Raw genomic sequence first — 15,843 nt, forward strand, 5'->3', positions numbered from 1 at the left:
CTTTCATGTATCTCTCCTGAAACCTGTTGTCCTTAATTCTTTCTCTGATGATCCAGGTACCGCTCCAGCTCCAGTCTCTGCTGAGGACATCTTTGAGAAAGAAAAAATTTTGGCCACCAAGAGGGTAAGAGGAAAGACTTTCTTTCTTGTGGATTGGAAGGGGTTTGGCCCTGAGGAGAGGTCTTGGGAACCCAGGGAGAACATTCATGCCCTTCATCTTCTTAAAACATTTCTTGCGGGCCTAAAGAAGAGGGGGCGTAAAGAGGGGGGTACTGTAGCATCGGCGTCTCTGCCTCCTGCCGGGCAGAAATGCCGTTCCCCTCACTGCCGCGGTCCAGGCCCGGCGTCCTCCCCACCCCGCCAAAGTTTCATTAGGTAGTGTGTATTCTACTAGTGAAATTATGAGGTCCCCTGGTCCTTGTTCGGCTAGTGTCCTGAACCTGAAGTCCCTGGTCCTTGTGCAGCCAGTCCTGAACCTGAAATCACTGGTCCTCTTTCGGCCAGTGCCTGAACCTCATTCCCCGGTCTGTGTGCGGCCAGTCCCTGAATCAGTATCCGAGACCCATCTGCCTGAACTTGTGCCTATCTGAGTATTCCGTTTATCTGGACTGTCCTAACAGTCTCGGAATCAGCCCCGTCTGAGACTCCGTGTCAGTAACTGTTCTACCTGTGGTTCCTGAACCTAGTAGTCTGAAAGGAGCCCAAGTCCGTGTCAGTAAGCGTTCTTCAGAGGATCCAGAACCTATTAGTCTGAACGGATCCCAAGTCCTATCCGTGTCTGCGTACCTGACCCTTAGGAGTGGTACATGGTGTCTACCTGCAGCTCAAGCCTGACTCCACCATGAGGAGCTCTAGTGAACACCTGGTAGCCGCTTAGCTACGCCCCTCCTAGGTAAGCCCGGCCTCATGGCACAGTGGGTCCACGAACCATGTGCACCACTTGCGTGCGTAAGAGACTGCATTTTCATGGTGACAGATTCCCTTTATGTTGTCTTCAATTTATTAAAAAATCCAATCCTACAATTTTTAATAGAAACCAGTAATTCTCTCAGTACAACTCCAATGGTGTCATGGTGCACATCCTCGCTGAAAAGATATACTTGGATATGGCCAGATAAAATTGAACATAGGCCAAGGTGGCCATAAACATGTCAGCCCAACCCTCCAATTTGAGAGGTATCAGCCAACCATCTAATGTGTATGGTGTTGTCCTGAATCACTCCAAAGGTAGATGTCGGGGGGAAATGAGGATCAAGCATCTTGAATTTCAGCATGCCCAATTCTTTTGATCTTGAAGAGAATTGGTCAGCAAATTTTGACACCCCTCACCTACCAAACCATTTATATGGCTGTGCAGCTCTTTAAAAGCAATACCTTTAAGCATTGAGAAATTGCATTTTGAAGGTATATGTTAATGGAAACTGGAAGTGCATTGGGTTGTAGCGATGCACTTTTAGAGCTTCGGCTTATTCTTGTATTCCTCACCTTGCACCACTCTCCTCTGGTCAATTAACAGGTCGTCCTTGGGTATGTGCAGAAAATCTCACACACGGTCAGTTGGGTCTTTTCATTGTACTTGTGCAGTGCCTTCTCACCTGTGGGCACAGGCATCAGGGATCTTCTGTGCATGCGCAGCCCACAGCAATGTCCTGTCAATCAAGCATATGAGGGTCGTGCTAGGCTAACAAGGTGCTGGAAGTGCATCATCACGCCCCAATACACTTTCAGCCTCAATTGCATATACTGTACCCATGGCAGGTCTTCGCTATGTGCGACCGGTGCGGTCACACAGGGCGCCGGCAGCCAGACTTCAGTAGGGGCGCTGTATGCAATGTACCTTCCAAGCGTGAATATACTTTTCTCACTGCTGGTGCAACATTTTGGAAACATGAAGGTATAGATTGTGTTATGTTTTAAAGGGCTTCATGGCCATATAAACGGCCTGGCAGCGATATATTCCTTCTTCCTATTGAGAGGACAGGAATGTTTATCGGTCGACCATGACAGCACCACGAGAGAGAGGGGATCCGCCCACCAAGGACAGGAAACCTACAGGCTTAAAAGGGGCGGCCCTCTCTTCTCACCTCAGTTTGGTTTCCTGTCCTTGATGGAGGGAACCTCTGACAGGCTTACCTGTGAAGATGTCCGGAAGAAGCGTGCTGTCGAGCTGTGCCCCTGTCTGGGATCAGCAACTTCAGTACCGTCCTGTGCCCTGGGCTGTGGGAGCTGTGCCCCTGTCTGGGGTGGCCGATCCAGCCAGATGGATCATGATGACAGAGGCTACGCCCCTATCTGGGGACGGCAGCCCCTACTTGAGGTGGGCACAGCATTGGGGGGCTGCGCCCCTGTCTGGGGTTGGCAGCCCCAGACCTGCGCGCAGGATGCTGGGGGAGCGGCACCCCGGCCGGGGTAGGGCCGTCCCTAGCAGCAGGTGAATGCTAGCTGGAGCAGGCAGCTGGAGGGAGAAAGCACCGATTACAGGAGCGGCGCCTCTATGACCAGCGCCGCAAGATGCGGCGGCGCTGCATGCTTCCGGTCTTTTACTAGACTGAGGGCGGGGCCTGATGCCGGGCGGTCGTGTGACCACACAGGAAGTCCGGTCCACATGCATGCAGACGCCGCGTCGTGAGCGCTGCATTCTCCCCTCCAACCAGCAGATGGCGATGTAATAAAAAAAAATTATTTAAAAAGAGGGGAAATTAAAGGGAAGTAGACGCTCCTATTTAAACATCCAGATATCGCTGCTCTAGGCTGCCCAGCTACTTCAGAACTCTATTGTTAATGGATTCTGAGGACAAGCAGCAGCAGCAAATCCAGCGGCCGCCGCTTTCTCCATCTCAGTGGTTGCCTGGGGAGCCCCAGGAGACATGACCCCCTCGAGTCACTAGCAATTCTCGGACTGCAGGTAGATGAACCCGGTCCAGCCATCGTGACTCTAACAAGACGGACGAATCTGCAGCCCTTAGGGACGATCCCCCGGCTGAGAAAGGTCCTCCAGCTAAACCGGTACCGGCTATTTGAGCTCTGGGTAAGTGATCTTCGAGAAAGTTCGCTTAGGTAATAAGGTGTCCCTTCTTCTTATCCGTTTAGGGGAAGAAGTGTACCTCCAAAACCAAACACAAGCAATGTGCGTTATGCGAGGTCCCATTGGCGGACTCATATTCCAAAAGACTGTGCCAGTCCTGCATATGACGCGCCCCCTGGGCCTGTGCTGTGCAAGGGGATACCCGGAGCCGGATCGCTGGGGGTTGTAGTTCTCCGTGGCGGTGACCCGGTCCGTGCCCAGGGCGGTCAAACCAGTGGCGGTCTTAAGTAATAACAATGTCCGACTACGCCACCCGTGGATTGCGGTCAGTGGGGACCGCCGCTGCGCTGCCGACCGCTGAGGCTGATGTTGTTTGCGCAGCTGAGTATGGGATAACTCCCCACGGGAGAAGTATTGCCTCAGGGCAGCTAGTGTGGATGATGGGAGTGATGGTGTGAGCGTCCCAGTAGTAATGGTGCTGGTGCGGCGATGAAACACAGAGACGTGTGGTGCAGTTCAGGGTTTTACTGATGGTATAAAGCAGACCCTCCCAGGAGTACTGGTTAGCAGTAGGGGCCTGGTCAGTCTGTGAGCAAGCAGGATCTCCCCTGGCCAGGTGGAGTTGTAGGCCTCCCCGACTATCTGCACTCTTTCCTGGCTACCTTGCTCTATGCGGGTAGAAGTAGCCCACGTCCCTGAGTATACCGTGTGGTGCTCACCCGTATGGCCGGTGACTTGGGGCCTTCCGTTAGCCTCCGCTTCATGATGGCAGTGCTGGTCCCTTGCTTGTGACCGTGCCTTCGGGTTTCTAAGGCCAGAGGACATGGAATCCCCTGCCGGTTGGATTCTGCTGCTGGACCTGGATGTCCCCACAGCCTCGGACTCCGTGTCCGGGTTTAGTGTCTTCAGCCAAGGCGAGCTTTCTAGCTTCCAGCCTATGGCACTCGCTCCTGCTCCTACAGAGCTCCTGTTGTCACTTTCCCTGTGTCTGCTGTCCTCCAGACCTGACTGCTCTGCTTTTTCTGCAGGCTCTGTCTAACCTAATCCCGCCCCAGACCCAGTTTATAAGGGCAGATTCCTCCCCTCCCAGGTCTGGGTGGGCCGTGTTGCATGCTTAGGGCTCCTGACCAGAGAGACCTCCCATTTGCTCTCAGACATAATATTTCTATTACTGTGGTAACCAGACCCCTGGGGTGCCACATTCTCCCCTAGTAAATTTTGGTACTCCGGGACTAAACACATTTCTAAAGAAACATAAATGCAGGGTATAACAATAACACAATAACATATTTACAAGAAGCTTTAGTTCTTTAAAGGTCACGGCGTGTCCGCAACCGCGTGTCCATATCACCCAAGGTGAAGTTTTAAGCGAAGTAGGGGACCTGTCCAAAGCAAACCCCTTGCGTTGGCCTTGGGCGTGGCTGCAAGGCTGGAGCTAGCTACTTTGGGCCGCAAGGAGGCCACGCCAGACAGGTTTTCTCTTCCGCGGCCATCTTCGCAAGAGGCACCAAGGTGCAACTATCTACAAGAATTGTTCCGGTTATCCAGTGTCCATAACCTGTTAGTCCAAAGAAATCTGCAGGGTAACTGAGAAACATAATTAATAACAGGCAACAAGCATAAACCATAAACAGTTAAACAGATAAATTCACAGTGCATTAGTTTAGATTTTCCAGCGAGCGGGCATCTGACCTCTAGTGACTCTAGTGGACCTACGGAGCTCACTAACTGGTCCTGCACTACAGGGTGTAGGAGATGTTATGGGTAAGCTGGGCAGCTGTCTGCGCACTCTTTGGCTCACTAGGGGCACGGCAGGCTCACTACTAGCAGAGGGTTGATTCTCCTGTGCTGCTGGTGTGGACTCTTCTGCCTCCTGGGCCGGCTGCTCTTCCAGCTCTAACTGGTCTTCTGTAGGCACTTGAGGGGCTGGCTGGAGAAAGGTGAGGACGGGCACCGCGATAGCGTTGTTTACTTGTGTCCAGGACCGGGGAAAGTCTCCGAGTACGGTGGTGATCATTTCCTCCTTTTCCTCTACGGGTTGAGGGTCTTCCTGATCTTCATCCGTGCTTTGCAACTTCTCAGGGCATTTTTTCAGGTGGTCTCTGGAGACAGTGGCTGTGGTCTCTCCTCCATCCTTGCTGATGACGTACACCTTTGGATTATTGTGGCTTGAGGGCAGTACGGTGTACAGGTCCTTTTCCCACTGGTCGTCCAACTTATGGAGCCGCCTTTTTCTTTTTAAGACCTGCTCTCCAGGTACCAGGGGAACAGCGGGAGCATGTTGGTTATAAGTCCTCTCCTGCCTTTCTCTTGATTGACAGAGACTTCGCTCGACGCTCTCCTGTACTTTCCGGTACTGCTGCTGCCGTTCTGTATCCCAGTCTGCCTCTGGCGAGGTGTCCTCAGGTGTCAGGACTCCCATATCCAGGTCAACAGGCAGCTTACCAGGTCTTGCTCGCATTAGGTAAGCCAGGGTACAGTTGGTGGAACCTACCGGGATGTGGTTATACAGGTCCACCAGATCGGGCAGTTTCTCAGGCCACAGACTGCGTTCTTCCAGGGGTAATATTTTTAGCAGATCTATCACCACCTGGTTCATCTTCTCGCAGAGTCCATTGGTTTGGGGGTGATAGGGCGTCGTTCTTATCTTCTTGCAGCCATACAGGTTGCAGAACTCCTGGAAGACCTCCGCTTCGAAGGCTGGTCCTTGGTCCGTCAGCACTTGGTACGGGTACCCGTGTGGGCGGCAGAAGTGCAGCTGGAAGGCTCTAGCTGCTGTTTGTGCTGTTAAGTCTTTGACGGGGACCACCACTAGGAATCGGGAGTAGTGATCCACGATGGTTAGGGCGTAGACATACCCGCTTCTGCTTGGAGCCAGTTTAACATGGTCCAGAGCGACCAGTTCCAGCGGCTGCCTGGTGATGATGGGCTGCAGGGGAGTCCTCTGGCTGGCACGGTCCCTTCTTCTTAGATTGTACGGGCCACAGTCTCTACACCACCTCTCAATGTCTCCTCTCATGCCTATCCAGTAGAAATGTTCATGCAGCAGGAACTCCAGCTTCTTCCATCCGAAATGCCCTGCCCCATTGTGGTAGGCCTCCAGCACCATAGCTGCGTCCCGTCTCGGTACCACCACCTCCCAGATCAGCTCATGTGTCCGGGAATTGACCATTCTGCGGCACAACTTCTCCTTGTAGAGGAACAGTCTGCTCTTCTCTGTCCACAGTTGCTTGGTCTCTTCCGGAGCGTCTGGGTCTAGGCGGGCGTCAGCCTGGGTCAGCATCTCCTTCACCAGACGGACTGCGGGGTCGCTGTCTTGTGTCTCCGCCCAGTTGTAGTGGGGTAAGGGGTTACGTAGCAGATCGCTGGCCCCTCACACGGTGGGAATACTGGGTAATCCCATGACGGTGAAACGCAGGGAGTTCGATCTCTTCCAATTCTTCTGGATCCTCCCCTTCGTCCGGTAGGTTTGGCATCCTGGACAGGGCGTCCGCGTTGGTATTGGAGCGTCCTGCCCGGTACTTGATCGTGAACTCAAAATTGGACAGGCGGGCCATCCATCTCTGCTCCAGGGCACCCAGTCTTGCAGTGTCCAGGTGTGTCAACGGGTTGTTGTCGTGTACACGGTGAACCTGGAAGAGGCAAGGTAATGCTTGAAACGTTCGGTTGCTGCCCACACCACTGCCAGGAACTCCAGCTTGAACGAGCTGTAATTCTCAGGGTTTCTTTCCGTGGGTCGCAGTTTTCGGCTGGCGTAAGCAATTACCCGTTCTCTCCCCTGCTGGATCTGGGACAGTACGGCTCCTAGCCCGATGTTGCTTGCGTCCTTGTGGAGGATAAAGGGCTGGCTGTAATCAGGGCACGCCAGGATTTCATCCCCCGTGAGGGCCATCTTCAGCTGGCGGAAGGACTCCTCTTCCAGCTTTTCCCATTTGAAGGGTGGCTTCTGGTTTTTGGCCTTCCTGGACTGGCCTATCAGGAGGTCCTGCATAGGAGCTGCCTTCTTGGTAAAACCGGGAATGAATCTTCGGTAGTAGCCTACCAACCCGAGGAACTGCCGCACTTCCTTTATGCTGGATGGTCTTGGCCAGTCCTTAATCACGGTGATCTTGTCAGGGTCAGGGGCCACTCCGTCAGCACTCACCATGTGTCCCAGGTACTGTACCTTTGGCTTCAGTAGGTGACACTTTGAGGGTTTTACTTTTAGGCCATAGTTTGCCAGGGCTTCAAACACTTCTGCCAGGTGTTCCAGATGGTCCTCATAGGTCTTGGAATAGACGATGACGTCGTCCAGGTATAGTAGGACCGTCTCGAAGTTCCGGTGTCCCAGACAGCATTCCATCAACCATTGGAAGGTTCCTGGTGCGTTGCAGAGCCCGAATGGCATACAGTTAAATTCGCTGAGTCCCATCGGGGTGGTGAATGCGGTTTTCTCCCGGTCCGCCTCTGCTACAGGAACCTGCCAGTACCCGCTAGTGAGATCCAAAGTAGAGAAGAAGTTAGCAGATTTTAATGCAGCTAAGGACTCTTCTATCCTTGGTAACGGGTACGCATCTTTGTGTGTGATACGGTTGACCTTCCTGTAGTCTACACACATTCTCATGGTGTTGTCTTTCTTTTTCACTAAGACTAGTGGAGCTGCCCAGGGGCTACAGCTGTCCCTAATTACCCCAGCCTCCTTCATGTCTTTTAGCATCCCTTTGGCGTGCTGATAGTGTGCAGGGGGTACGGGTCGGTATCTCTCCTTTATGGGAGGATGGTCTCCCGTTGGGATGTGATGTTCTACCCCCTTTACTCGCCCAAAGTCTAGCGGGTGTTTGCTAAACACTCTCTCGTACTCTTGAACCACCCGATAGACTCCCTGTTTTTGGTGTGAGGGAGTGGAGTCAGTACCCAAATGCAGTTGCTGACACCAGTCCTCCATTGGTTTCTTAGAGCCGTTACCTTCCTCTGGTTGAGATGGAGGCAAGGGTTCCACGGCCTGTACAGAATTCTGGTTTATGGTGAACAATTTGGCTAGCGTGGCATACCGGGGCAGGTATACTTCTCTCTCCCTGATATTAATGATGCGGACGGGCACCCTCCCATGGCGTACATCGACCACCCCCCGTGCTGTCAAAATGGTGGGCCTACTGTCTGAGTAGACGGGTTCTACCATTGCTTGGTAGTCTCTACCTCTTAGACCAATAGCTGCCCGGCACCAAATCATCATCTCACTTTTCGGGGGCATGGCAATAGGGAACGGGTCACACATTCTCACGCTACCTATCTCACCACCAGATAGTTCCACTTGTTGCCGCTTCATCAGTGCCCGGATCTCTTTTTGGAGCACACGCTGCTGGCTGGAACTGGCGTTCCTGGCAACCTGTTGCAAAATAAGAATCACCTCTGCAAGACAGTTTTCGATTACATTAGTACCTAGGGTTATTTTTGGGTGACTCTCGCGACGGTCAATGTCCACAATGATCAGTCCTTGTGCCGGCAGTTCAAACTTACCGACCTTGATGGTCACTTCCTTAAATCCTATCTGTGGCACGGGCTGACCATTGCTGGCGATAATGCTCAGGTCGTCATCTGGGTAGCGGGTTATGTCCGAGTCATTCCAGTACCGCTTGAAGAGCACGTACGGGATGGTAGTCACCTGTGACCCAGTGTCTAGTAGGGCACTCATAGGAATGCCATCCAGTACCACAGGCAAGACCGGACGTCCCCCTACGTATTTGTCACGCCAGTTCGATGGGCCTGATAATCTTAAGCCTGGGGGTTGGCCCTCTACCCCAGGTTGTGCCCGTTTAAATGACAGTACCTTGCCATATGTCCGGATTGATTGCAGCGGCGGCAGATGGGTCGTCCATCCTCGTTGTACCGGTCGCTGGGTCTTCCTCTGGCCGGTGGGGTCCTCCTCAGTCGGCGCCACGGGACGTCCTCCGGTCCGGATGCCAGCTGGATCTTTTCTGGAGAAGAGACCTGTAAAGACTGCACAGTTCTGGTTAGCGCGGCAACACTCTTAGTCAGCTCTTGGACCTGATGGTGCAGGTCTGTTGCCGGGTTATTGTTCAAAGCCTGCGCATCAGCTCCCACAGGCCCTGCAGACAAGGGCGCCGCGTCCTGGTGATAAGTGATAGCAGGGCGCCTGTGGGTCACAGCGCCACCTGGTGCTGGTTCTCGGAGCACCCGGATGGCTCTGTCCTTGAACTGTGCAAAGTCCAGGTCAGGGTCCTGTAAGGCCATTGCCCGCAACTGGGTTCGGTGGGCATTGCACAGTAGACCCTCAATAAATTGTTCGGTCAGCAGCTTGTCTTCATTTCCCACGCTGTCAGGGTCTGCCTACTTAATGGCTCTCAGGGCCTCTTGTAGGTTTAGGGCATAGTCTCTTATACTTTCATGTGCCCGTTGTTTGCACCCGTAAAATCTTAGTTTTATCTCGGCTGAGGTGCGGGTGTCAAACGTGTCTTTCAGCCGGGCTAGTATCTCTCTGAGAGTCCTCTTCTTCCCAGGTGACCAGGACTTTACCTCCCTTTGGGCTGCCCCGATTAACTGGGCCACCAGGATGCTCACTTTTTGCTCTTCTGTGAGGGGGGGTATACCTGGAAGAGGCTATCAAGTCTTTCCCTAAAGTCACTCAGGGTATGTGACTCCCCTGAGTACTGGGGTAGCCAGGTTGCCCCCGGGATATAGGGCATGGTGAATGGCATGACTGCTGCAGCGGTTGCGCTGGCGGTGGCTGTGGCAGTGGAGCTCCCCTCGGTGTCCGACATCCTCCTTCCCCCCTAGTGGACCGTGGCCTACCTTGCGATGCTCTTCTTCCGTAGGCCACGGCTCCGCAGTCGATCGTCAGGGTTGAGGACCTGGCGTCGCGCTCCGATGACGTCAGCGTCGCTCTTCCTCCCTTCCAGGACCTTACGCAGCGTCGGAGCGTGGGGCGGAGCTTCGGATCTCGCGCGCTTTCGGCGTCCACGCCCCTCTTCTTCCCGCGCGGCATCCTGAAGATGGCGTCCGATGGCGGGAAGCAGCTGCGGATGGCGGGAAGACGGCAGAAGACGGCGGGAAACGGTCCAAGATGGCGTCCGATGGCGGGAAACGACTCCGGACGGCGGGAAACTTCACCACAGGTAAGTATAAAAGTCTTTTTCAGGCACGCAGTACCCGGTGGTTGCGGGCACGAAATCCTGCCGACTACGCCAAAGTTGACGCGCCCCCTGGGCCTGTGCTGTGCAGGGGGATACCCGGAGCCGGATCGCTGGGGGTTGTAGTTCTCCGTGGCGGTGACCCGGTCCGTGCCCAGGGCGGTCAAACCAGTGGCGGTCTTAAGTAATAACAATGTCCGACTACGCCACCCGTGGATTGCGGTCAGTGGGGACCGCCGCTGCGCTGCCGACCGCTGAGGCTGATGTTGTTTGCGCAGCTGAGTATGGGATAACTCCCCACGGGAGAAGTATTGCCTCAGGGCAGCTAGTGTGGATGATGGGAGTGATGGTGTGAGCGTCCCAGTAGTAATGGTGCTGGTGCGGCGATGAAACACAGAGACGTGTGGTGCAGTTCAGGGTCTTTACTGATGGTATAAAGTAGACCCTCCCGGGAGTACTGGTTAGCAGTAGGGGCCTGGTCAGTCTGTGAGCAAGCAGGATCTCCCCTGGCCAGGTGGAGTTGTAGGCCTCCCCGACTATCTGCACTCTTTCCTGGCTACCTTGCTCTATGCGGGTAGAAGTAGCCCACGTCCCTGAGTATACCGTGTGGTGCTCACCCGTATGGCCGGTGACTTGGGGCCTTCCGTTAGCCTCCGCTTCACGATGGCGGTGCTGGTCCCTTGCTTGTGACCGTGCCTTCGGGTTTCTAAGGCCAGAGGACATGGAATCCCCTGCCGGTTGGATTCTGCTGCTGGACCTGGATGTCCCCACAGCCTCGGACTCCGTGTCCGGGTTTAGTGTCTTCAAGGCGAGCTTTCTAGCTTCCAGCCTCTGGCACTCGCTCCTGCTCCTACAGAGCTCCTGTTGTCACTTTCCCTGTGTCTGCTGTCCTCCAGACCTGACTGCTCTGCTTGTTCTGCAGGCTCTGTCTAACCTAATCCCGCCCCAGACCCAGTTTATAAGGGCAGATTCCTCCCCTCCCCGGTCTGGGTGGGCCGTGTTGCATGCTTAGGGCTCCTGACCAGAGAAGCCTCCCACTTGCTCTCAGACATAATATTTCTATTACTGTGGTAACCAGACCCCTGGGGTGCCACACATAAACCAAACTTTGGCGGATGAGACCCCTAGTTTCGCCTCAGGCTTAAAAACCCTAGTTTAATCAGAGGTGAGCAAACTCCTCTCTAAAAAGTCTAAAAGGAAGGAAGCTAACCATGAGGTCTCCCCAACTCCTGATTATTCCCTATCATCCGAGGAGGTGGACTCTAACGATTCATCTTCTTCATCTTCCTCATCCTCAGATAGTGGTTCAGGCCAGCACTGCTTTTCATTAAATGAAGTTGACCGTTTGGTTAAAGTGCTCTGCTCAACCATGGGCATTACGGACCTCAGACCAGAGAAGTCAGTCCAAAACGTCATGTTCAGATGACTGGGACAGAGGAAGAGAAAATGTTTCCCGTTTAATGATAAACTTCAGGGTCTAATCCATAGAGAGTGGCTAAAGCCGGAAAGAAAGGGTTCTCTCCCCCTATTCTTTAAAAGAAAGTACCCCTTTGAGGACTCGGTGTCCTCCTCCTGGGAGAAGGCTCCCAAACTAGACGCAGTCATAACTAAAGCTTCTAAAAAGTCATCTCTCCCCTTTGATGATATGGGGGCCCTTAAAGATCCTCTGGACAGAAAATCGGATGTGTTTCTCAAAGGCACCTGGGAGACAACCGGTGGGGCTTTAAAACCAGCAATTGCTGCGACTTGCACAGCTAGGTCTTTGATGGTATTGCTAGATCAGCTGGAATCGCATTTAGAAAACAACATATCCAGGAAAGAGATCTTGTCTAATATTCCACTCATGCAGGGGGCAGCAGCCTTCCTAGCGGATGCTTCCGCGGACTCTGTTAAGTTAGCTGCTGGATCGGCCGCCATGTCTAATGCGGCCCGCAGGGCTCTGTGGCTCAAGTGTTGGCCGGGTGACATCCAGGCTAAAACTAGACTTTGTGCTATACCTTGCGAAGGGGAACATCTTTTCGGTCCAGTCCTGGATGAAATCATAGACAAAGCAAGCGACAGGAAGAAAGGTTTCCCTAGCCTGTCCATGCCTGCCTATAAGCGGTCTTTTCACAGGAGAAGATTTGTGCGTAAAAGGCAACAGAGAGACCAGGATAAATGAGAAGACCGTAAACCAAAAGGTATAGTAGAGGTCTTCTGTTCAGTATGTCTTCTTCCCCTCGGGAGCCCCGGAAATTGAGTCAATGACTCGTAGCCCAGGTGGGGGGGGGGGGGGGGGCTATCGGGTTTCTTACTTGCCTGGACAAAGATTTCAGCCAGTAACTGGATCCTTAATCTGATAGGTTCGGGTCTGAGATTCCAGTTCCAAACTGTTCCTCGTGGAAAGTTTATCTTGACCCCGGTCCGTTCCTCTATATCAGAACAACTCGCTCTTCAGGAAGAAGTACTGGACCTTGTTCATAAAGCAGTCCTGGTGGAGGTCCCGGGGGTTGGGATTTTACTCCCCTCTTTTTCTCGTCTCTAAGACCGACGGCTCTTTCAGGTGTATTATAAATTTAAAAGCCCTGAATAAATTCCTGATAATCCCCACCTTCAAAATGGAATCGATAAGGTCAACAATAAAATTGCTGTTTCCAGATTGTTACATGGTAGTTTTGGATTTGAAATACGCCTATTACCATGTACCTATCCATTCAGATTACCAGAAATATCTTAGAGTGGCCGTGGTTATAGATGGGGTCATCAAGCACTTTCAATATAGGGCCCTGCTGTTCGGTTTAGCCATAGCCCCCGGGCATTTACCAAAATCGTGGCAGAGGTAATGGCTCATGTTAGTGAGCATGACATATTAATTATCCCTTATCTGGATGATTTCCTGATAGTTGGTAACTCGGCCCTTCAATGTAGTAAGCATCTAAAAATAGTGATCTCCATCTTAGAAAATATGGGCTGGGTCCTCAATTTAAATAAATCTAGGTTAACGGCCACAAAAGTTCAGCAATTCTTAGGAGTTATACTGGATTCAGATTCTCAGACATGTTACCTCCCTGAAGCCAAAAAACTAAGGATCAGGGATCAAGTAAGAAGGGCAGTGTCAAACCCAGTCACGTCCTTGAGAGCTGTGATGTCCCTGTTAGGTACCCTGACATCTTGCCTTCCCGGGGTTCTGTGGGCTCAATATCACTCCAGGGTTTTACAATGGGATGTACTGCATAATGAAGTTATGTTGAAGGGGCGCTTGGAGGGGAGGTTTTCCTTGTCTCCCCGGTCAGTTGAATCCTTATAGAGGTGGGATAATGAAGTGAACTTATCCAGAGGGGTCCCCTGGGTTTTTAGAACAACCCGAACAATTACTACCAATGCCAGTTCCAGTGGGTGGGGGGCCCATCTTGGAGATATGGTAACCCAGGGGTCATGGTCTAATTCGGAAAAGAGTCTCTCCTCTAACGCTAAAGAGTTGCTAGCGATAGACAGGGCAGTCAATTATTTTCTAGTTTTTCTTCAAAATCGTGACGTAAAGGTTTTCTCTGATAATAAAAATCGCAGTAGCAAACGTGAACCATCAAGGGGGTACACGATCAAGATCTCTGATGAGAGTGGCGGATCATCTCTTTCAGGTCTCGGAATGCCATCTTCGTTCCCTAACAGCCCTTCATATAAAGGGAAAAGAAAATTCAAGGGCAGACTACTTAAGCCACTATACCCTGAGACAGGGGGAATGGGAACTAAAGCAGGACATTTTCTCTCAAATTGTCCAAAGATGGGGACCTCCAGTAGTGGACTTGTTTGCTACAAAGTTAAATCGGAAAACTCAGCTCTTCTGTTCCCTGGATCCCAAAGAAAAAACCCTGGCTGTAGACGCTCTCCAGATACCTTGGGGGTTCAGCCTAGCCTATGCCTTTTCCCCGTTAACCCTTCTTCCTATGGTTATTAGGAAGATCAGGGAGGACAAGGCGAGAGTTCTGCTGGTCGCACCCTTTTGGCCCAGGAGGCCCTGGTTCTCATGCCTCAGGAGCATGTCTGTGTCAGATCCTTGGGTTCTGCCAGAAGTTCCGGATCTCCTCTTCCAGGGTCCAATAGTCCATCCTCAAGTGTCTAGCCTCCACTTGACGGTATGGAACTTGAAGGGGAGCTATTAAGAAAAAAGGGATTTTCCCAAGGCTTAGTGACAACCTTAATGCGTAGCCGTCAGCCTATTACAACCAGAATTTATGCGAGAACCTGGAAGAAGTTTTTACCTTTTTCCGGATCCAGAGTTGGTGAAGAGGCTCCAATAAGTAAAATTCTAGAATTTCTGCAAAAAGATCTTGAGTTAGGGCTAGCCACTAGCACCCTGAAGGTTCAGGTGACCGCCTTAGGCGCCTTATATAGCTGTGATCTGGTGGTAATTATTGGATTTCTCGTTTCATTAAAGCCGCCTTTAGGTCCAAGCCCATTGTCAAAAGCAAATTGGTACCCAGGGATCTAAATTTGGTTCTTAAAGCCTTAACTGGTCCACCCTTTGAGCCAATAGAGTTAGCCACTCTTAAGTCCCTCTCCCTTAAAACAGCTCTTCGGATAGCTTTAACATCTGCTAGGAGAGTTAGTGATATTCATGCTCTGTCTTCAGCCTTGCCCTTCACTCAGATCCTGGATGATAAAATAATTCTTAAACCTGATCCCGCCTATGTCCTTAAAGAAGTAGCCCTACCCTCCTTCTGCCCTAATCCGGGTAACCGGAAAGAAGAGTTTCATACACTAGACTTAAGGAGATGTGTAATTAGGTACCTCTTGGTCACCAAAGAGTTTAGAAAAGATAGTTCGTTATTTATATCCTACCAAGGTGTTAGGAAAGGCTCTAAAGTCACAAAGTCCACCATAGCTAGGTGGATCAGGAAGGCTATTTCCCTAGCTTATACTGTACATCCAGCGCTGAGGAAATACCACAAGAATTGAAGGCTCACTCCACCCGGGCAGTGACTACCTCCTGGGCGGAGAAGACGGGTGTCTCGATAGAAGACATATGTAAGGCTGCTACCTGGTCTTCTTCATCTACCTTCTATAGTCATTATAGACTGAATTCGGGTGTTTCGTCTGATCTCACTTTCGGGAGAAGGGTGCTCCAAGCTGTAGTCCCTCCCTAAACTTCTTCATCTCTGTAATTCTCTCGTGGTGCTGTCACATGGTCGACCGATAAAGTCATAAATTACTTACCGGTAACGGGATTTTTCGGAGACCATGACAGCATCCTTATATTCCCTCCCTTCACTTTGGTGGGAACACTCCTTGTTTATTAATTTTCACTCTTAAATTATTGATTTATAGAAATATTGGTTTATCATGTTTTGCTATGTCTACTAACCTGGTGGTCCTCTCAATGCTCTGTAATCCAAACTGAGGCGAGAAGAGAGGGCTGCCCCTTTTAAGCTTGTAGGTTTCCTGTCCTTGGTGGGCCGATCCCCTCTCTCTCATGGTGCTGTCATGGTCTCTGAAAAATCCCGTTACCAGTAAGTAACTTATGACTTTCCTTTTCTTTTCTACTTTGAAGATGTTATTTTCCGACACAATTTATCTTTGGGTTTGTAGCTAAATGAAAGTACTGTAGAAAAAATATACAGATGGATCATTGACATCCATGTGCACATTCTTTCAGAGAATTCCTTTTTTCTGGTTTGGTGCATTACTGTAACTTACCCTACAGGTTGTTCCCCA

Source organism: Phyllobates terribilis, unplaced genomic scaffold (genome assembly GCF_046119375.1).
Source record: "Phyllobates terribilis strain yellow unplaced genomic scaffold, ASM4611937v1 Scaffold_3__8_contigs__length_932513732, whole genome shotgun sequence".
Taxonomy (NCBI): domain Eukaryota; kingdom Metazoa; phylum Chordata; class Amphibia; order Anura; family Dendrobatidae; genus Phyllobates; species Phyllobates terribilis.